The following is a 22,077-nucleotide window of genomic DNA, read 5'->3' as shown; positions in this document are numbered from 1 at the left end:
GCTCTGCACACGTCTGTTTTGGAAGACGACAAAGTGAAATAAAAATAAACATACGATTACCAGGCTTTTTGCCTAATGTCTTAATAAAGGACTTTTCTTTTATTTCGGAGAGCTGAGAGGCAGGGGAAGAGAAGGACGAGAGGATCTGTGAGGAGAGTCAGAAAAAATGGGAAGGCAGTGAGAAGAGAGGGTGAGGATGGAGTGCGCAGAAACTCAAAGAGGAGGCAAGAAAAGAAAGACGGAGAAGGGAGAACAATGATAAATAGCGTTCAAGAAGGAGAGATGTTTCCTACTTTAGAAACTGAAAGCAAAATTAAAACATTTCACACAATCCATGAAGCTGCTCTGCTCCTCACACATGGAGCTGCACAGGCAGACACCGTACACCAGCTGCTTCCTGGGCAGAAATAGCACCGCAAACACCACAGAGCAAGACCCGAAGACTGGCCAGCGTGAGAGCGTGTGGGGCAACCGCAAGGCGCCACCCGGGGAGCGGCGGTGCCTGCTCGTAATGGAAAGCTTCTGGAATAGCGTTCCCTTATAAATAGTAAATAAACCCACTGCATTCGGCTCAGCCACAAATATTATTGCCACATGCTTTAAGGGGCTCTCACCCCCAAAAGATCCTCGTGGGACAGAAAATAGGCACGGTGCCTTAAAAGCAATGGTTATGACAGAGAAGTGGATAATTTTAACTCCCTTACTAATCATGTGACCAATGGAAAAAATATTAAAGATTTTTACAATTAATCATTTATTTTTTGAAAAATGCTTCTTGTATGTCTTACTGTGGCATAAAACAAGGAATGGGTATATGCATTCTCTTTTTGATTCAAGGTTCCACCTGCCCCAAATCCACGCTCTGGCTGATTTTAAGATCCTTGGCAGAATGGACGAGGTCTTGTAGTTTGTAGTCTGACTAAAGCAAAGAAGAGTTTTCTATATGTTTGTGTAAATAAAGGGAGGTCTGAAAACATTTTAAAGTTCTGTGTAAAATCAGATGTTAGTAGATGTTGCCCTTGGTGAAAACAGGGAGAAGGGGAAGGGGATCTCAATGTATTAGTTCTTACAACTGCATGTGAATCTGCTCTGAGTGATGCCCAAATGACACGTCAGACTAGAAAACAGCTTTGTACCAGCTTCACTAAGCAATCTTAGTGAGTGTGCAAGCTGCTTTGCTAGTGGGGAGACAGTTCAGGGGCAGGGTTGTATTCCATGGCTGTTCCTCTCTCTGATAAATGGAAAAGTGAAGAAAGCTTGGCTCACTCCAGAGACCACCAGGAACACGGCAGACTGGTGTCTGAGTTGGAAGGTCATGGCTGCATTACAGCAGATGTTCGAGGTGTAGCCTGCACGGCAGGTGCGGCCTCCGAGGATGTCCAGGAGTAGCTGCTTACTGTATCATCGGCGTCTGCAATCATATACCTGTTTTGGGTGAGCTACTGAGTTACACCATGTAACATGCTCCAGGTACCCTTTTAATGAAAAATGGTTTGACTTTGTGTTTGCTCTATGTTACACATTGTGTGAAGAACTTTATATGTATTCTTTTTTTGTTTTATTTAATCCTTACCTCAACACTACAGAATAGATATTATATTCTCTATTTTACAGGTAAGAAAATCAAGGCTTAACAAGATTAAATGACTAGCCCAAGGTTACAGAGCTTGTTGGAGAGATGCTGGGACTCATAATCAAATGCATCTGACCCCAAACGCTCACCCCTTATTGCCACCTTCCCCACAGAGGGTTCTGGCTGAGGTCTTACAAGTGAAGTAGCATCCTTTCTAGTCATTCTGGTAACTGGTTTTCCCATATAGAAATGGTCTTATAGCCTCATTGCTAAATTGTCTTGAAGGTTCCTTGAAACAAGGAGCACTTTTGTGATGTGTCATCAGTGATGGGCTTTCTATGACTATTAATTCCAAAGTATGGTCCTGTATGTTCAGATAAACTAACCCAAGATGATAGCTGTACTTCAAAAAACAATATGGCCACATTACATATGATGCCAGTAGGCCGAGCAGTCAGGAAAAAAGGCAAAGTGATGAACCCCTGACAACCTCCATGAAGTACAAACTGCCCCTTCTCCCTTATTCAAGGCAGTGCACTTCTCCACGAAATAAAGATAATGAAAACTACCCTACAGCACTGTGAGGGTTAAATGAGTTGGTGTTTACACCATGTTCAGCACAGAATTTGGCATAAATTAAATGCACATAATTCGAGTTCCCCAGAAGCAGATCCTGTGACAAGGAATCAGGCAGGAATCATTTATTAAAGGAAGCCTGAGAGGGAGTGGAGGGAGCCGGCAAGGGAGGGGGAAGTTGAAGCAGGGCTGTGGTTTCAGGCAGTGTCCCACGGGTGTGAGCTTCAGTCTGATCCCCGTCTCTTGTCCTGAATAACTCAGGAGCGTGGTTATGCCTCAGAGCTCTTCCTACTCAAGGCCAAGGTACTAGGCTTTCATTCTCCCACACTGTCCACTTATGACTAAGGGCCACCCAGGGGTGAGGATGGACCAGATGCACCTCTGGCTCTCCCTCCACATTGAAAGCAGTCCCAGGGGTCCCAGGGGCCCTCCTTTGGAGCTGGCTAGGTGCTGTCTGGTGGATACAAAGGCACAATGAAGCCAGGGGAGGGGAGTTCAAGAAACAACACAGGAAAGGGATCCGAGTGTCTGGGCAGAATGTGAACAGTATCTCCTCCAGTTAGCATTCACCACAACTTGTTCAGATGCCCTGCGAGTCACACTAAATGGCAGGACCCACGGCTAACTATAAACGATTTATAGAAGTGGCTGTCAAACCCAATAACACTCACAGCAAAGTTTATCTGATATAATTAATGACCTGCACAGCCCTGGTATGTGTCCATCCCCTCACACAAATAGTAAGTTGTACACATAAATAAGAGCTATTCTGACAAAACACACTTTTAGTTCTTTTTTTTAGATGGCCCATGCCAATCAGCATGTATCCATAACACTAATGCTATTCCAAAGCCGTCCTACACGCGTTCCCATCACCCACAACCCACACGGCCACGCACGGATGTGTCCCTGTTTCCCCACACTGCGCCCAGGCCCCCAGCGCTTCCTTCAGCTTGGCCCCTCACAACCACCATCACCAAAAAAGTTTGAATAAATCCTCCTCCCCAAAACATTCTAGAATCTTCTAGATGCTAGGAGAGTGCATCCTTTTAGTAACTGCATTCGTGTAGCTTTAAAAGCACTGTGCCCTCATCAAGTAATTACAGCAACAATAACAGATCACCTATTATTATGTCGGCCACATACTAAGCCATTCAGAAGTTTACTGCACAGCAGCAATCCTCACAAAAGTCGCGTGTGGTAGGTACCTCTAAAATGCCCATTTTACAGATAGGAGAAAGCAAACCCGCCCAGTGAGAATTGAAACCCAGACAATCCTACTCCTGAGTCCAGCTACTTACCCACCACATCTACTCTCAGTGGAAATGGGAGCCCGTGATGGAAACAGAAATTGGAAACTGCAAAGCTGTGCTAACAGAGAGCCGCCCTCCATGCCTGGCCTCTAAAGTACTTGTAGAGTCTAGTGTGTTGGGGTTAGGGAGAGGGGTCATGTGTAACAACCCTCTCCCCCTGCTAAATTCTGATCTAATGGAGACATCCGACCCAGAAGATGCCATACCGTCTTCCCAGTGCAGGCAGCTGGACCATGCCGGACTCCTTCCTGGGAGCAGGAAGGGGGCCATCCAGGGACATGGCCACGCTGCAAGTAGTAGACCTGAGTAACTTCCTCCCCAGAGGCTGAGGCCAGCAGGCCAAGGTCTTTCCCCAGATTCACCAGAGAAATCACTCCTTTCCTGAGCCAATGTGTACGGGTGGCCAGGGGAAACTGCAAGTGTGTTTCCTCAGCTGTCTCTCCTGCGCAGCAGGGGGGATTCCTGCACCGAAGGGGAGACCCAAGGAGTGGGAATAACATCCCAGATCTACTCGGTGCTGTGGAACTTTGTCCAAGACCATACGGCTGAGCATGTCGGCCCCCCCAATAAGCTGTACCACTTTCCATCTCTTATGAGATATAACATAAGACTAATTGTATATGACGACAGTAATGTCATAAAACAGGGTTTTATGAAATAAAAAGACAAGGAAGTGAAGATCTAAAGTTGGCAGTAAGTCCAGAAACACTTTGAGAGATACTAGAATGCATCACTCCAAATTAATACACATTTTTATTTATGGTTAATACCAGAAAGAAAGGCAACATATAATATTCTCCACCCACAATGCAAATAAGGCTTATTATAAACAACTAGATACTTCAAGGCTGTTTCATGTAAGGCTGAAAAAAATGGTGATTTTTTTTAAAAGCCTAAAATCAATTTCACTGAGGTTCAATAGATGCTCTAGTGATTATTAAAACAACACACTCTAAGAGATTTGTTGCAATATACCATCTAGATTATGAATATGCTTATTCTTGCTGGCAATACTCATTGAAATGCTTTTTTAGCATAGGTTTGAAACCTCTGGACCTTATACTGACTGTCAACAAAAAAGATCAGCACATGGACGTTGGCGGTCTGGAGACAGCAGGAAGAGGCGAGGGTGGGCGTGGCCTCGTGGGAGCTGTAAATACCTTGCAAAGACATCCACATCACTACTGCATGAGAGTTAGACTAAACTCTCATAGTGAGGATATTGGAAGGGGACCAGAGGTGAAATTCAGAACCCCGTGTCTTCGGTCAGACAGTATTCTGAAAAGAAGCCTTTGGAAGGGAGAAGAGCACATTCTGAGATGAAGGAACAGCTACTGACCCATCATCCCAGCCATGCCCAAATCTTTGACATCACACTTTTATCACTGAAGGATGCCTCTTGTCCTCCAAACCTTTAAACTTAGTGTAAACATGTGTAAATTCCCATTCTTCTAGATGCAGTTCAAGGCCACCGTCTTCATGAGGTGACTTCCTTTCGTTGCTGCTTAACCTAAGCACACCTTCCAGTTGGCATGGTTGCTTTCTTCTGGCATTCAGTTGTGTCTCTTTTTTGATTTACCCATGAATGTGATAGTCTTCCCTATTAGAACACAAACTCCCTGAAAACAGGGACCTAGCAAAATAAAACATTATAAAGCACCACAAGCACCCCAAGGGGTCATCTCTCAGATCCCCTTTCCTCAAGAGGAAGTCGTCCAAATCAGCAGTTCCTTGGAGTGCAGTCTGCAACTTGCAGCCCTGCAAGGTTCTCTGAGAGAAAAAAATTCATGCTCAAATCCAGTGAGGACATTTCTGTCTTATATGTCATATATCCTCAATGCAAAGCTTGTTTGTTGTAAAGAATCTGTTTAAATGTCCCCAGGGCTCTCCAAATCCCAGGACCAAGGTACCCCTCAAGGCCTGTTAGGAACTGGGCCACATGGAAAGCTCGTTTGAGCTCTGCTCTCCCCGCACCGCCCGCACCGCCCCCCCCCCCCCCCCGCAGTATTCCACAGAACTGGTCTGGTACCTGGTGCCAAGAAGGTTGGGGATGGCTGTGTTACCCAACCATTTCCCAAACTCCCCTAAAATGGAACACACCCACCCTCAACATGACAGCGCTGAGCACTCCTCACTATACACTATGGGAAAAAGTGTGTTGAGATAAACACCAAGATCCTTTAAAATTCTAATGTCTCTATTATAAAATGCCACAAAACTCACTCATTAGAATTAATTGAGGGAAGCAGGATGAAAGGCAGAAAGTCTACATTAAAATAGTATTTCTAAAATGAAATACACTATTTCTTTCAAGTCTAGCAAAAATGAATATATTTTCAAAATTTAATCTCTTATGATTTCAAAACGGTCTTACTACAAAAATAGAGTATTGAGCGTATCTGCTAAATCTCTTTTCATGTAATAAGTCATTACAAGAACCTGAAAATTTTCATTTTAATTAAATGAATATAGTCTTTCTGCAATTTTGACAGAACTAATTTGCTCTAGGAAAAACAGCTCTCTGAAGCCAGGGTAAACTGGCTCAGCAGTTGTCTAAATCTCCACAAATTCCACATTAGTGAAATCTAAAGGCCTTATCCAAATAGCAAACCTGTTCACACCCATGACCATCTCTGAAGGTCTCAGACCTCCTAATAGATGAATGTTCTCAAGGGAGCCAAAGTGATCGATATTTTCTTGAAGAAGTATCAGAATTTATTACAGCAATCTTTTTTTCTGGTTACAAAAGTAAACTGCACTTAAGAAATAATTGGCCCTGGCTGGTGTGGCTCAGTGGCTTGAGCACCAGCATACAATCCAAAGGGTCGCCAGTTCAGTTCCCAGTCAGGGTGCGTGCCTGGGTTGCAGGCCAGATTCCCAGTAGGGGGCTCTTAAGAGGCAACCACACATTGATGTTTCTTTCCCTCTTTCTCCCACCGTTCCCCCCGTAAAAATAAATAAATAAAATCTTAAAAAAAAAAAGAAATAATTGGAATAGTCAGAAAGTCACAAAGAATTTTTTTTAAATATGTATTTCTGCTACCCAGAGATCCTCACTCTTAACAATTAGCAATTATATTTTCAGTCTCCGGGCTATGCAGGGACTTGAGCATGTGATTAATTTAGATCATACTTACATTTGGACTTGAAGCCCTTCTCAGATTACTCTACTACCTCTAACTCTTTGCTGTGAATTTCCCCAGTCTGAACTATCTCAAATAGTTCAGAACGTCACATGTTTAGCAATTCTTGGCCATGAGCATATTTTCCATAGCAGCGGTCTTCAAGGTATGGTCTGGGGATTCTCAGAAATCCTCAAGACCATCAGGGAAACTGGAATGTCAAAATAATTTTCACAGCAACAGAAATGTTATTTGACTTTTTCACCACTTTTTCGGCAGGTGCAGTGGCATTTTCCAGAGGCCACACACAGAGCTCGGCATCGTGGCTGTGACGGTTGATGGATGCGCACTTGCGGTTTCTCGTACTTCAAAAGTTTCTTGGTTTTAGTTTCTCATATGACAAATATCAATAGATTTAACCTATAAAAATGAAAGCTCTTTTGTCTTTAAAAATTTTTCAGAGTGAAAAATGGGCCCTGGGGGCCACCCATTTTTTACCCATCAGTTTTTATTAGTGTTTGTGTATTTAATATGTGGCCAAAGATGACTCTTCTTCCTGTGCGGCCAAGAGACGCCAAAAGGCTGGACACCCCAGGTTAGACATTTTCTTCTTATTATGCCTGTTACTTAATAGACAAGATGCATATATACACATAAAGTGTATATATATAAATATAATATATATACATTTTAAAATTTTTTATTTATTTGTGTATTTGCTTCTTGGTTTCTTGGAACCATGCTATACATTTTGGCTACAAACTTTAGGTTCTGTCAGATCTATTCGCTGGGCCATGAAGTATGCTCTCTCTCAACAGAACATCTTCCTCAAAGGGGAACAAAGGTGGAACCAAGGTGCCAAGATTCCATGGTGGATTAGATCAGAGGAGCTGCATGGGTGGCACTAACGAGGCAAATTCAGGAAGGGAGGCTCTGACCCATGCTGACAGTCCTAGCTTAGCTTTCCCTCACCGCCCTTCTGCAGACCAGGCCACTGGTCTGGTAAAGTGCTAGAGGGAGCGCCTTTGTAGGAGAACTGGCAGGAGCATCAGGGGTGTCATCAAGTGGAGTCCAGTCCCTAAGTAGCTGCTAGGATCTTGCCACCCCATGGGGAAACCAGATGCCTGTGGAGCATCAAAGCAATCTGCACTGCTAAACACAATCAGTAACAAAGCTGCCATCCACAGTTCCCCCTCTTAAGTAACAGCAAGACATCCTCTTGCGTGAAATGACCAAAGACCTTCTGGCAGATGATTTCCCTGGCATCACAGAGAGGCTGGCCATCCACATATGCAGTAATAAGCACTCAGAGTGAGTGAGGTCAGTTCTTCTTTCACTGGGACAATGAATCACCTGAGGGAAACTCAAAGAGAAAACAAGGTAGGAACTGCACTCCTTCCTGGAAGCACTTAGGTAACACAAAGGCTCTGCAAAGCCAGGAAGAGTAGAAGAGTGACTTCCCTCAATACCTCTCCTCATCTCCCCTGCAATGACAAAACAGCCCCCAAAAGATCCTATCATTCACCCATCCTGTATTTATTAAGCACCTATTATGTGCCAGGTACTCTTCAAGGAGCTAAAAATGAGAGGTTAAACAAAACACACAAAGTCCCTGACTGCAAGAGCTTTCTTTCTAGTGACAAGACAGATATTAAAACAAATAAATACGTAGTTTCATGTAGTGGTGAGTGCTGCAAATAAAAATAAAGTAGGGTAAGAGGTTGGAGCAGTGGTGTCCCATGGGACTTTTGGAGATGTTCTATATCTGTTATGTCCAATAAAAGTACAGCAAAGACTTGTGTTTCAATAACCATACCTGGCTAGTAGCTGCCACGTTGGACGGTGCAGGGTTAGAGTGTGCAGGAGGTGCTGTTACTCTAAGGGAAGTGGTAAAGTGGGAGCCTTTGAGTAAAAGACTGACGAAGGCCAGAGCGTAGGCCGTGCTGTTTCCCAGGGACTCGGAGCTTTGCAGACACACAGAACAGGAGGAGCAAAGGCCTCGGGTGAAGAATGGCAAGGAGACCAGGCAGCCGAGCAGTGTCAGAGAGAAATGACAAGGGAGGTGGCTGGGGACAGATCATAAAGGGCTTTGAGGGCCACAGTGAAGGTCGTGGGTTTTAGTCTCAGTGGGAGGGTGTTACCGTAAAGGATCTAGAAGAATGTAGCTCAGTAAAACCCTATTTACCTGAACATTGGAAAGACCTCTTCTTTAACTGAGTCTCATTAGCCCTGCTCCTTCACATCTGCTATAATCTTTATTCTGACTATAATCATCTGATAATATGACAGTACAGGTGGCATTTATGAAATCTTTAAAGACAGGTTTAAGGATGAAGGAGCTGGAAAAAAAGTTCCTCAATACAGACCAAGTGATCAAGAGAAAAATGCAAGCAACTCTTAGTTGTACCCAGTAGGTGCTTCATAAGACCTGCGATCATTTACCCGTCTCCACGTTCATTCTCTCATCGGAGCTACTTCAAAATGAGACTAGTTCAGTTTCTCTGCTTGCTCATCACTGGGAATAGAGGGGAAAAAAAATGGACCCAGGGAATTTACAAATAAGATAGTTACATCTCATGTGTTTAAAAGTTGGCTATGAAGCCAGTGAAATACTGGTGTTGATCAATTACTGAGACCCAAAGATGAAGGAACACTGAGAGAGTCATGTACTCCATACCCCATCTCAGGGGAATAAACACACAATTGTTCTTAAATTTATACAGGAATGCCAAAACATCCTTTGAGCAAACAGGCGTCCTCAACATATTAAAATGACCTAAGTGATTAGACATAATCAGTGATCTTATTAGTGAGACAAACACACAGCTTGGTTCCAGACTGCTTTTGCCACTAACTAGCTTTGTGACATCAGGCAAGTTACTTATGGTCCTTGGTACTCAGTTGTTTTGTCTGTAAAATGGAAAATGAAAGTGCTCTTGGGAGGATTAAATAAAATGGCATCCAAAGGCAAAGCTTGGTACCTAGTACCTAACTCAGGAAGTGCTAGTTGACTTGAAATTAAAGAAGACTAGAATATAGGAGATCATTCTGCATGGCATGGGCCCAGCTCCCACTCAGAGATGCACAGTACCCATGCCCACGGATAGTTTCTCCTGTGGAGAATCAAGCCTGTATTGTACCTAGACTGCTATGAGACTTGTTTTTGCTAAAACTCCCTCACCTAAATTGAGGCATCAAGTGCTTACTGTAACTTCCTAAAATCTATGCTAAACCTTCCAAGGATGAGCGCAACTAGTTCAACCACTTTTCCCTTTGCATTTGCAAATATCCTTCTTCTGTGATGTGATTACTGGCATCCTCTCCTTTGTTTTCTGTAAAAGGTAACAACCTAAAGTGAACCTGTGCATAGTAAATGAGGACCATCATGTAATGTGCCCAGAAAAAACAATAAAAGTTTGTCAAGGCAAAGGGTCAGGATGCTCTCCCCTTGAGAGAGTAGTCGAGGTGCTCTGAGGCTTTTTCTTCTTTTGAGAGAGAAGCCATGCCGTCCCTTTTGCTTCAGGGGACTCGGTAGTCCATGTGAATTTCTTGTATCTCATACACAATGTGGCGCACTCCATGAGCCCAGGTCCGCATCACTAGAAGAATGCCCTTTGTAAATATAATTCATGGTCTAGCAGTGCTAACACTGGCCATTTCCCTTTATGAAAGGAACAATGACTGTTAAACATAGGTTGTTGTGCTCCTGCCTAGCCAGGAAGTCAGGAAGCAGCTGCCTCTCCTTCAGAAAGAACTCATCCTGGGTGTTCCTAGCTGTTGCTGAGATACACGCTCCAAGACTTAGCTGTAAGGAAAGCACCAAGAAGCATGCCTATTTGTCTGCTTGCCTTTTCTGAGCAGGTCAGGCAATGTGCTTAGCATACTTGCAGAGTGCTAATGCCATTTATAGACAGAGCTAGATTTATCATCTGCCTCACTCATATTACATAGATAACAGCAAAACACTTTCTCCTGAACATCAGTTAACTAACTCCCTCGGATGTCAACAGGATGAGGGAACAGACCCCAACCCCTGGGCTTGTGCAGGTATTCTCTTCAATGTCTGAAAGTGACATTTTTTTCTTTTTGCTTTGTCCATGTTTTTCTTAGTAAATATTTCACTTTGCAAAGTTCCTAGGGTGACGGCTACTTCAGTAACTCCGAGCTTGGGATAAGATCCCTGGAGCATGATCCCCACGGGACATTGGAGCTCACCACCTCCACTGTTCATGGGCTCTGGGAGAGAGATACCAGAAACTTCCCTAAGGCCTCCACCAGAATTCTGTGGCTAAATGAGGGTGCAGCTTGAAGACCAAGGAGTTTCAGTGCTGCAAGTGGTGTGCAAGTCCCCACGGCATGACCCACAAAGCAAGAGAACTGGGGTGTCCATGTACTCGGTGTCCCCTGGTCTGCCCAGGGTTCTCTGGGAACCAGACACTTCTGCAGGATGAAGGTAGCTGGCTGCTGGAGAACAGGAGCCCTCATCTCTCTGTCTCTTTTCCAACAAAACCTTCTCCTTTACTGTCTTTGGAAAAATAGCTGCTCAACTAATTCACACACAACATATAAATGGAGCTCTGAAAGTAGTCCGCCTTCCCCGGAGGTTTTTCTCATTTTAATTTTTTTTTTAGTCTGAGGAAATACATAAATTGAGGGATTTCAAGCTCAGTATGTGGGTTGACAAGTTATATATTGGGGCACAGGAAAGACTTCTTGATTTAAATCCTCCCAAGTGGGCTACTGAATATCCCACCAGTGCATGAGAACAGATCTAGGTCGAAAGCTGTGATCACGAGAGGAGTCAGAAGGCATCCATCCACCCACCAGACTACTAGTTCTTTAAAGAAAGAGACCTTGTTTTGGTTCATCTCATATTCTTGGTGCCCAAGGCAAATCTGGAGAGTCATTCAACCAACAGCAATTTTTTACCTACTCAACGGCAGGGTCCAGACTCTCCCCAGACTCTGTGCATACAAAAATTAAAGGCACAGTCCTCACCATCACCACCGTGCAGACCCCTTAACCACACTAAGACAGTGCCCCATGTCATCATGCTCTCACCTTTTAGGCTGCTCTACTTTTTAAATTTTTGTATTGCACATTTTCCATCACAATTTAACACCCCCCACAAACACACTGTTGTCCATGTTCATGAGTCCTTTTTCTTTTTTGCTCAATCCCTCCACTCCCTCCACCCACAGCTGTCATCCTGCTCTCTATCAGTTTGTCTCTATTTTGCTTGTTAGTTCAGTTTGTTCATATGATGCCATATATGGTATTTGTCTTTCTCTGACTGGCCTATTTCCCTAAGCATAATGGTCTTCAGGTCCATCTATGCCATTGCAAAGGATAAGATTTTCTTCTTTTTTATGGCCAAGTAGTATTCCATTGTGTAAATGTCCTGTAGTCATTTTACCCACTCATCTACTGATGGACACTTGGGCTGCTTCCGTACCCTGGTGATTGTAAATAATATCGCAATGAACATAGGGGTGCTAATATTCTTTCATGGTAGTGCTTTGGCTTTCTTTAGATATATTCCCAGGAGTGGGATCACTGGGTCTAAAGACAGTTACATTTTTAATTTTTTGGGGACTCTCCATACTGCTTTCCACAGTGGCTGCACCAGTCTGCATTCCTACCACATCCTCACCAGCACTTGTGTTGATGTATTGATGGTGGCCATTCTGACAGGTGTGAGGTGATACCTCATTGTGGCTTTAATTTGCATTGCTCTGATGATTAGTCTTTTTAAAAAAAGATTATTCGTTTATTTTTGGAGAAAGTGAGGAAGAGAAACATCACTGTGCAAAAAAAACATCAATCAGTTGCCTCTTGCACACCGTGAACCAGGGAGCTGGCCTGCAACCCAGGCACGTGCCCAGACCAGGAAACAAACTGCTGACCTTTTGGTTTGCAGAATGACACTGAACCCACTGAGCCACACCAGTCAGGCCTATGCCGTTTTTCTTATGTATCACTATATGACAATATATTATATATTTTTATTTGTTTATTGTCTCACTCTCCCCAAAAACTATAAATTCCATGAGAAAAGGAACCTCTGTTTTGTTCTTGGCTAAATTCCCAGCACCTAGAGGAAAGCCTGACATGGTCTAGAATTATTTGTTAAATCACTGAACAGAACTCTAAGTTAAGCAAAATTGAATTTTTGTTGTTGTTGTTGTTTTCATAAGGCTTGTCGGAGCCTTTGATAGACTAGCATGCATTGTGTGCCTCTTTCCTACTGGAAGGTGGAAACTTATCTGAGCCTACAGCCCAAAATAATCTTCCAGAACAAGCATTCCCAGGACTGGTGTTGGGGAGCCCTCACAGGGTGAGACGTGTCAGGGTGACAATGTGTATCCCAAGGCTGCCAACGAGGAGAAGTCAGCTCCCTCCAGGAAGACCGAGGCCTTCACCTGCCGCCACGCACTTCCCAAAACACAGGGGCAAGGTAAACATCACTGCTTTTTAGTCCAACCCCAGGAAAGCAAATTAATTTTGATGTTCCTTGGTCTAATTTTGAGGAGGCAAATTAGTCCGATGCTGTCCCCAGGCGGCAGACAGTGTGCGTCACGGCAGGCACCGTCTGGAGAAAGATGTCTGCCCTTGTCCACTTGTCTCCACCGGCAGCACGGCATCTAATTATAACTGTCCCAAAGGCCCCGCTCTAAAGGGAAGTATACTGCCGGACATATTGGGGCTGGGGGAGAAGGATGAAATTCATTTCCTTTCTGGAAAAGGGCCTTCCTTTAACATCTCTCCATCTCACATAATTCACAAGCAGTCACCGTACAGATTCATCGCAAGTCATCACTTTTGCTTTCACCTCAAGGAATTCACGTGTGATTCTTTAAGAAAGACAGGGCTAGGTTCTGTAAGGCAGGTTTAGATTAAAAAAAAAAAAGTCAGTGATGGTGTTTAGCATTCAAAGGTCCATTAAAGAAAAGCAGCTCCTGGGCCATGGTAACATTTAGTCAGTACACACTCACAGGCGCCCACCCACGCAGAAGCGGAGCGGTGGTGGGATGGGTGGTATGAGACATATCAGAAACCAAGCATAGTGTCACCTGCTTGCCATAAAGATGCTGAGAACCGGAATTGGAGGGGTGGCATGGGAGCCCAGCGAGAAGGAAATGCAGTCTTCTCCCTCTGAAGTTGCTCCCCACTTTGACCCCATTAGCAGTAGCTGAAATGCACACCAGCCTCGGGCATGCTGTGCCCACAAAGGGCTGGGGCAGGACCAGCGGGCAAGGGGTCATTCCACTCGCCTGCCAGAAGGGAGAAAGGTCTACGGGCTCAGGGTGGACACTGCCTTGCAGTTGATTCCACTGCTTTTGAAAGCACTGCAAGCAGGTGTGTGAACGAGGTTTTGAAAGGCTTGTCATGAAAGTGACCAGTGAGTTGGGCTTTAACAGAGTATTTGGGACATCTGGGCTTTGAGGACTGAACCAACACGTCTGGAAGGACAAAACAAACAAGCACACTTGTGGAAAATAAGTGGATTATTTTCTTCCTGGCTGGAAATAGTTTCATCTGTTCTAAATTGAATTTTTTACTTTAGTGAGAGCTTTTGGTCTTCATGATGCAAAAGATTTTTTAAGGATCTCTAAATGTAAGCAAAATACATCAGGCCTATCTGGTCCCTTCTCCCCACTTCCAAATGTTTCCTCGGTTGGTCCATAACACCCAAACAGCCATATTCCACTCCCAGCGCTCGGTGTTCAGGGATATGCATTTATGGCATGTAGCCTGTATAGCAGATTAACATTTATAAAGTATTTATTTAACATACATTACCTCATTTGATCCTCATTTGCACTTAGAGGGAATTGTACAGATAAAGAAATTGAGGTTGAGCCCTAGCCAAGTGAGTCAATTGTTTGTAGCATTATCCCTTTTACTAAAAGTCCACAGGTTCTATTCCCAGTCAGGGAGCATACCTCGGTTGTGGATTCGATTCCCAGTCAGAGCATGTATGAGACAACCGATGGATGTTTCTCTCTCACATTGATGTTTCCCTCTCCCCGCTCCCACTTCCTCTCTCTAAAAATCAACAAACATGCCCTCAGGTGAGGATTAAAAAGAGAGAGAGAGAAACTGAGGTGGAAAGGTTGAGAGATGTAATGGTACTGGCCCAGAATCACAAAGGATCAGTTCTAAGAAATGTGAAGCCAATTCTGAGACTCCCAGCTGAATGCTATTTTGCAGCTGCTAAGCCATGTTGAACCCAAACATTTTGGTTCTCAGCGTCTTTATGGCAAGTTGGCAACACTGTGCCAGCTTTCTGTATGTTTCATCCCATCCTGGCTTCCAAAATCCAGTTTCTAATTTCCCTGCGAAATGCAAACAAGGAAGAACAGCAGAGCTCCATGGTGAGGTCAGGGCTGGTGGGCTGCCAGACTGGTTCACGTCCCCATCACTTACTTCTGCACACCAGCCTCCCAGCTCTTGGTACTACAAGTACAGTACAGGTACTACAAGTCAGAGAAGCTAATGGGGCTGCTTTTGATTGTTCATTCCTGAACGTTAACTCCACAATCCCTGAGGGTCTGCCGAATTAGATTATAGCTCCTGGAACATGCCTTTGCTTGAGAGAGTGTCCTGCCTACTAACTTTACATGCAAATACAGCAATTCTACCCAAGTGTATTTCTATTGATGCTGCACTGTCAAGTAGATTCATGCCTTCCCTTCTTGCAAGCCAGAGAGGAGGCCCACCAGAGATCCTCTGCACCCTTGACTTCAAGCAGAGGGGGCCTTGCTGTCCCATGGCCTCCGCCTGAGGCTCGCTGGCCTCACCAGCTGCTCTGACAGACACCCGCAGCTTCTCTTCTATTCAGTAGCATTCTCTTCCTAAAGATCTCAAAAAAAAAACCCATAAAAGTAAGTCTTCTGTGACATCCATGTAAGAAAAATGCCTCACGATTTGGTACAGAGACACCACTTACAGTTGTTAGGTGATTAAAAACACCACGGGCAGTCAGTCCCCCAAAGAGCGGTTGGTAGCAAGATGTAACCCCTAATTGTTATTCTGTTCCTATGGAAAATCAGAGTTGACTTAAGTCATTGTGTCTTGAAACATCTATTTCATGGTTCATTAGTTAGTCATCCTTGTTTTTGTCTGCACAATCCAGACAACCAAATCAAGTTTTCTTCACCACAACTGACCAAATTAACAAACTGTCTGTTTGCTTTAGGATGGGAATACTGACCTCACATTTTGTTTCCATTTGATCCCTGCATCAAGTAGCAACAGATAATTTAACGCTTCATCTTGAAACCAAAATAGTCTTTTATGTCCTAAAAGGTTAAATGATTTTTAAGGTTATCCCATGAAAAGACCTTTTTTTCCCTCTATAAAATACAGATGTTTATTTTCCCAGAACTGGAAGGTATTTCCCTAACACAGTGAATCATAGCATTTCAAGAACATTAGTGCTTAAAATCTTTTAATAAACATATAGCAATTAAAACGTTTCTTTAGAGAGAGTTCTGCAGATGTCACCCATGCCTCTAACACCTGATCATCTCAGCATCTGATCCGCAGGCTCTCTGCTCCTCTCGGGTCCCTGGTGCTGCCTGCCTGGGCAGCTCGGGGACATCGCACCCTTCTTGTCTCTTTTAATGCACCATATCCTCAAACAGAAGTTACTTCATTATTTTCATGTTATCGTTTAATTGCAAGTCTTTGTTGTCATTTTTTAAAATCAAGAATTAGAAAAAATGCTTTCTAAATACTTTTTAAAATGTTTAATTTGCTTTCATATCACATGATCTTCTGTTGATTCCTCACCCTCCACCAATCATAGGTCATTGGCCCTAAAATAAGGTTCCCTGGGGCTCAATGTAAACAAATACATCTAAAAAAGTGCCTTGGAAAACAGGCATTTTCAACATTTGCCTACTGCATGGTCCAGACTAAATGTGAATGACCTTTTCTTAAAGTGTGGTTTTTGCATACTTAGGTGTAATGTAAAGTTTAAACAGATTTGTAGATATTTTACTGAATTCAAGAATTAAACTTTAGTTTAAAAAGACAGATCTTAACAAAATGCTATAAAAATTAATTCTTTTGTGAAATTTCCTTCTTTTATGGGTCTTCAAATACTCCTATGTCCTAAGGAATCAATTTTTATATACATTTATTATTTTTCTGTGTGTTTTGTTTTGTGATTCCTTCCCTCTTAAGAAATCAATTCTTAATACTGCCAAACAAGTATCAAAAAATGTAATTGAAAATAATCTGAGCCCTGGCTGGTGTGGCTCAGGGCATTGAGCACTGGCCTGTGAGCCAAAAAGTCACCAGCTCGATTCCTGGTCAGGGAGAGTATCTGGGTTGTGGGCCAGGTCCCCAATTTAGGGCATGCAAGAGACAACTTATCAATGTATCTCTCACACATGGATGTTTCTCTCCCTTTCTTTCTTTCTCCCTTCTCCTCTCTCTGAAATACAAATAAATAAAATCTTTAAAAATAAAATAATCTGAAAAGTATAGGTATTATTGGTTGTTCTATCTAAATTATGTATATACAGAATCTGACTTTTATGCCAGTTCGTTATTTTATGGCAGCATTTCTTAAACTAGTTTCAGTGGAACACAGATTAATTCAATATTAATAGGTATTAATATATTACATATTTAGAATTCACAAAAGAAACAAGGTCTCATTGCTCTCAAAATTGTTGAAATTGAGGAAAAGTTTCATGATTCTCACATTTTGCAGCACACTGTTGCTCTTGGTTTAGACCACTTCTACACTTGATCTTAGCCAAAAGGCCGAGAAGCGATAGACCACTTCTAAACTTGTTAATTATTTCATTTTTTTGTTCACTTACTGATTTTCTTAAGAAGCCTCATGTTGGAAGTGTTTATTTTTCCAATGAATCCTATGGTCCTTTATGGCAGCACTTAATTCCTTTGTGCACTAATTTTTGTGGTCTACTTTACCCATCCAGTGTAGCATTTATTGAGCTTCTGCAGGTGATCTGTGAATGCGTTCCCTCTTTTGACATTCAAAGGATCTGCACTGTCTTCCTGCTATGTGCCAGCCACTCAGGATACCACTATAAGCAAGACTCCTGCCTTATGGAGTTTTCATGAAAGCATGAGGAGAAACACAATAAACATAATAAAATAAATCACGTCATTTATTAGGAGATAATTCGTGCCACAAAAAAAAAAAGAAAAGAAAAGAAAGAGGAATGGAGAATGGGGGAGGGGTTACATTGCAGTAATAATTAGGAAATATGGGGTGGGCTTCATGGAGATTAGTTTAAGCAATGACTTAAAGGACTTACATCATCCAAGAGGATATATGGAGAAAAAACTGCAGAACAGAGAAGGCGGGACAAAATCCCTAAGTCAGGAGCATGTTTGATATATTAGAGAAGCAGCAAGGAGGCCAGTGTGGTGGGAACAGAGTCATAAAAGGGAAGAGTAAGAGGCAAGCTCAGAAAGGTAGCAGGGGGTCAGGTCATGTAAAACCATGTGGGCATCTGTAAGGACTTTGACTTTTACCCTGAGTATGATGAGGAGCCACTGCAGGGTTGTGAGCAGAGAAGGGACATGATCTGACTTCCTTTCAAGAGATCTCTCTTGCTGTTCTTGCTGAGGATGGACTCTAGAGTTTGAGAGTGGAAGCAGACACCAGGTAGGAAGCAATTTTAGTAACTCAGGTGGTTCAGACAGGGGTCAGGGGCAGCAATGGAGGTGGTAAGAAGCAATCAGATTCTGGACATAATTTGAAGGTAGGGGCACAAGGACTTTTTAATGTAGGGTGTGAGAGGAAGGGAAGGGTGGATTTCCCATCAAATAAGACAGAATTAGGTATAAAAACAACAGCTTCGGTGGGGGTGGGGAGAAAAGATCAAGAGTCCAATTTTTAGACATACATATTAAATTTAAGGTATTGATTAGACATGCAAGGGAGAGACTGAGTATATAGTTGAAGTTCAGGGGACAGAGATCTGGGTCAAAGTTATATACATTTGGGAGTCAACTGCATAGAGATGGATTTTAAAGCCATGAACATGAATGAGCTTGCCAAGAGAGTGAGTATAGGTGGAGAGGAGGGAAGAAGGGAGGAAAGATTTGTACCCTGGATCACAGGAAGGTTAGGGGTTTAGAAAGAAGAGAATAAATCAGCAGAGTAGATTGAGGTGTGACCTATTAGCAGGAGGAAGCCCCAGAGAATGTCATTTCATTGGGAATTAACAATAAAGCTATCAGGGAGATGTGTATCAGCCAGGATCCATTCAGGAAGCTGAATTGAGAGAATTTAATATAAATAATTATTAAATATGAACTTGTTAACTAGGTAACAAAAACAGGAAAAAGTGAACTCTAAAATATCACAAAGGATGCAACTGCAAGGGGAAAAAACAAGCACTTCCAGGGCTTGGGGAATTATTAAGGAAGCTTAGATAAGGGCCCCACAGAGATGAGCTCAGACCCCAAAGAAGCAGGTGCTGCCCAGCTGGTGCTGGTGTTCCTGAGCTCACAGGAGGGACCACATGGGTCTGGGAACCTTTTCTAAAAGGAGGCTGTCAGCACCTGGTGCTTCTGTCTCTGACAGGGCTATGATGAGACAGTGCATTCGTGTCCCAGGGCTGTTGTAGAAAATGACCATAAACCCAGTGGCTTAAGACAACAGAAATCTGTCCTCAGTATAGAGAATAAAAGCATGTACGCAAGGCATTAGCAAGGCCACGTTCCCTCCGAAGGCTGTGAGGGGACATCTGCTACGTGCCTCCCTCCTAACTTCTGGTGGTTGCCAAGCATCCTTGGTGTCCTTTGGCTTGGAGGCACATCACTCCAAGCTCTGCCTCCATCTTCATGTCGTCTTCTAATAAAGACACCAGTCACTGGGTTTAGGACCCATTCTGACCCAGCATAACCTCATCTTAACTAATTACACCTTCAAAAACTCCATCTCCAAACAAGATCACATTCTGGGGTTCTGGAAAGACATGACTCCAGAAGGAACACTATTCAACCCAGTAGAGATAGGCCGCACAAGCGCTGGAAAAACTTCAAACTGGCTCTCCTCAGCACTGCCTGTGGAGGTGGTAGCCAGCTCCTACTCAGCACCGTGGCTGCCCTCAGACCCCTCATGAAACCCAAGGTTGTCAAAAAGAGGACCAAGCTCTGGCTGGCGTGGCTCAGTGGACTGAGTGCTAGTCTGCAGACAAAGAGTCACTGGTTTGATTCCCAGTCAGGGCACCTGCCTGGTTTTCAAACCAGGTCCCCAGTAGGGGGCATGCAAGAGGCAACCACACATTGATGTTTCTCTCCCTCGCTTTCTTCCTCCCTTCCCCTCTAAAAATAAATAAATAAAATCTTTAAAAATAAAAGAGGGCCAAGAAGTTCATTTGGCACGAGTCTAACCGTTATGTCAAAATTAAGCAGAACTGACAGAAACCCAGAGGCACTGACGATAGGGTGAGCAGAAGATTCAAGGTCTTGATCTTGATGCCCAGCATTGATTATGGGAGCAACAAGAAAACAAAGCCCATGCTGCCAGTGGCTTTGGGAAGTTCCTGGTCCACAACGTCAAGGAGCTTGAAGTGCTGCTGATGTGCAACAAATCCTACTGTGCTGGGATTGCTCACAATGTCTCCTTGAAAAACCACAAAGCCGTTGTGGACGGAGCAGCCCAGCTGGCCATCAGAGCCACCAATCCCAATGCCAGGCTGGGCAGCAAGGAAAATGAATACACAGATTGAGTACACGTTGTATCTGTGTTAATAAAACCATAAAATTCTGCCACAAATCCCTCTTCAAACTGAAATCATATGTGGCAATAGGAAGAAACTGTCACTTCCAGGGTGGAGAAGTTTTTCTAAGCCATAACACCAGAACCACATGGAGACAGGAAGTCCTGGGAAGCACATGAGAAGAAGCCAGCCCCTCCTACTCCTCCAGGCTCTCAGTATGCCCTGTTGACAGAGAATAACATGGCACCACCTCACAGCTACGTTGTAGCTGAATGTCGGGTGCAGAGTCCATTGCCAGCACCAGTAACTGAATATAAATAGGTTTAGAGCTGATAGACAATGTCTTAACAATTAGCACAAGGAGGGAATGATCAACTGTGTCAAAAATTGCTGATAGTTAACTAAGATGAGAACTGATAATTGACCACTGGATTTAGCTTCAATTGTTCCATGGTCAAATAAGTTCAGGAAGTGTTGCTCTGTTTTTTTGTTGGACCGGCCAGGCATTTCAGCACTCTGGCCAGCTCCTTTCCTTCCCATTCAGGCAATTTTGACTGCCATTAGAATACTTAACAGTCATTCTGTACAAGCTGCCACACATACAAATGCTCACAGTGCTACCCAGGGCCTCCACACTGCCTGTCACTTCCCTCTGCTGGACTTTATTTTGATATTTGATGCTTCTTAATTTCAGCAAAAAGACCACGGATAATTGAAAGCAGGTGCTTATGTTTGTCTATTTCTTTGGAGGATGATAAAAGCAAGTAAAAGTGGCAGAAAGAAATCGTTTTGGTAAGTCTGGAGCAAACTCAATGCACATCTCAGAGACCTAGCTGAACCCTTGATACCTCGTTGGTACTTTCTCTGTATATTTTCTGCTGTTCTTTAAAATAAAATTTATAAAATATGCAGATGTCCTGAACATTTAAAATTACATAACACAAAAGGAAAATAAAGAGGAAACAATATAAAAACAGCATTGAACTATGAATGAAGAAGGTTGGATTTCAAGACAACCTTTGTCATTAACTCATTCCATAGTTAGGCAAGTGTTTTAACAGCTTTTGGTCTGTTTTTCTTCATCTAGTAACTAGAAAGCTGGCATAAAACATCTAAAAGAACTGTCAGCTTTTGATTTGTGTTACTGAACACTAAAACCCAGCATGTATGGTAATCAGTGTTATTATGCAATTACTATGAATTTTGAGAGTAGAAGTTAGGAGAGGATTTAACTTTAGTATATAAATTACTACTTTTGTGCTCTATAAAAGGGTTTGAATTTTTCACAGAAAGATGACAGTACTCAACAAATTTATAAACTAATACAAACTAAAACACTGAAAGTGAAATTAGAAAAAAAACCTTACTTGTCTATCACTGTTACCAGTTATTTATTTGACATCTGTGACTTCCTCAAAAATTAACCAGTTAATGTGTCTAAACTAGATAGTAAAACAGAACCAGGGAGCACTCGGTGTGTATCTGCACGTGTTTAAAACTGATAGAAGAAGACAATGTGAAGAAAGCATACACTAAATCAATGTGGGACAGGTCATTCATCTAATTTAGCTCTATGAGGAAACAGAGTCCTGACTTCTTTGTGTTGAGTCTCTATATGTCCCGAAATTACATTGTTCACACTTGTGATTCATTTCTTTGGGTCTGAAACTACCCAAGAACCCCTCTACACTGTGCTAAATATGGAAAGGGTGGGGACATATATGGAACTAGAATTCTACCAGAACAGGTATTTGGTCAAACAAAACTGATCA

The 22,077-nt window shown here is 43.0% G+C and overlaps 1 protein-coding gene, 1 non-coding gene and 1 pseudogene across 2 annotated transcripts in view; 1 reads left to right on the top strand and 2 right to left on the bottom strand.

The window, feature by feature from the left end:
- SV2C (synaptic vesicle glycoprotein 2C) overlaps positions 1-22,077 on the bottom strand; it is a 183,759-nt gene that overhangs the window by 140,703 nt on the left and 20,979 nt on the right. The window lies entirely within an intron of this gene.
- On the top strand, positions 335-20,314 carry LOC119048178 (60S ribosomal protein L32-like; annotated as a pseudogene).
- Positions 17,191-17,378, bottom strand: LOC119048180 (U2 spliceosomal RNA). The gene has a single exon (XR_005082284.2). It is a non-coding gene; the product is annotated as a U2 spliceosomal RNA (small nuclear RNA).

This window comes from Artibeus jamaicensis, unplaced genomic scaffold, assembly GCF_021234435.1.
Source record: "Artibeus jamaicensis isolate MK-2021 breed Jamaican fruit bat unplaced genomic scaffold, CSHL_Jam_final contig_373, whole genome shotgun sequence".
Taxonomy (NCBI): Eukaryota; Metazoa; Chordata; class Mammalia; order Chiroptera; family Phyllostomidae; genus Artibeus; species Artibeus jamaicensis.
The sequence above is the reverse complement of the archived record's forward strand: the minus strand, read 5'-3'. Positions and strand labels throughout refer to the sequence as shown.